The sequence below is a fragment of the Lipotes vexillifer genome, unplaced genomic scaffold (assembly GCF_000442215.2).
Source record: "Lipotes vexillifer unplaced genomic scaffold, Lipotes_vexillifer_v1.1 scaffold757, whole genome shotgun sequence".
Lineage (NCBI taxonomy): Eukaryota > Metazoa > Chordata > Mammalia > Artiodactyla > Lipotidae > Lipotes > Lipotes vexillifer.
In genome coordinates, this window is record NW_006787791.1 from 844,268 (window position 1) to 845,119 (window position 852).

Consider the following 852-nt stretch of genomic DNA (forward strand, 5'->3'; position numbering starts at 1 on the left):
GTAAGCTGAGGTTGGAGAGATAGGAAGGGATGATGGTGTGATATTTTTCAGTTTCCCCTTTGGTAGAGAGCTATGAAGGCAGAAAAGAAGCACTGACTCTCCTTCCTCAAACACCTTCAACCTTCCCATTTCATTCTAAGAAAATGCTCTATTTCTCTCTCTGTAATAACCAAGAACTCTGAGACTTTCTTTCTAGCATTAGTTGTCTGGTTGGTCAAGTAAGGCCCTGTGTTGAAAAGTAAAATATCCTAATTATAGTATAGAATAAATTTATATTTTAATCAAGAACATCATTGGAATCCCACTTTCAACATGTGTATGTGTTGTGTGTATGCATTAGTTTTCAAGATAATTTAAGAAAAAATGTATATACTCATATACATAAGATGATATAAAGGCTGTGCTCTGCACACGTGACTGATATAATTTGTATGTATGTGTTTTAATGATCTTACTCTCTCAGTGTTACATACAGAAATGTATCTTCCACAATTTTCTGACTTAAGTCTTTCCCCCCACTTCACCTCCTGTTCATTGATCAGAAGGGGTCTTCTTCTGTAGCATTCAAAGTAGAACTGGGTTTTACAAAGCAATGCAACTCTGGAAGCCAAAAAAAGAAACAAAGTGGAAAATAATTGACAAATATTTTAAAGCAAGAATTTCTTATGCTCATGACATTTTAAATGACTGAATTTTTCCAGAGTATCTAAAATGCAAAGTAGATAATTTCTTTCAACATTTTGTTTTAGATTAAATAAATTTTCAAAGAAATCTCAGTATGTTTGGTTTTTAATGCCTCTTTCTCTGTCAGCTAATTTTTTTTTTTTTTTTTTTTTTTTTTTGTACCCCAAA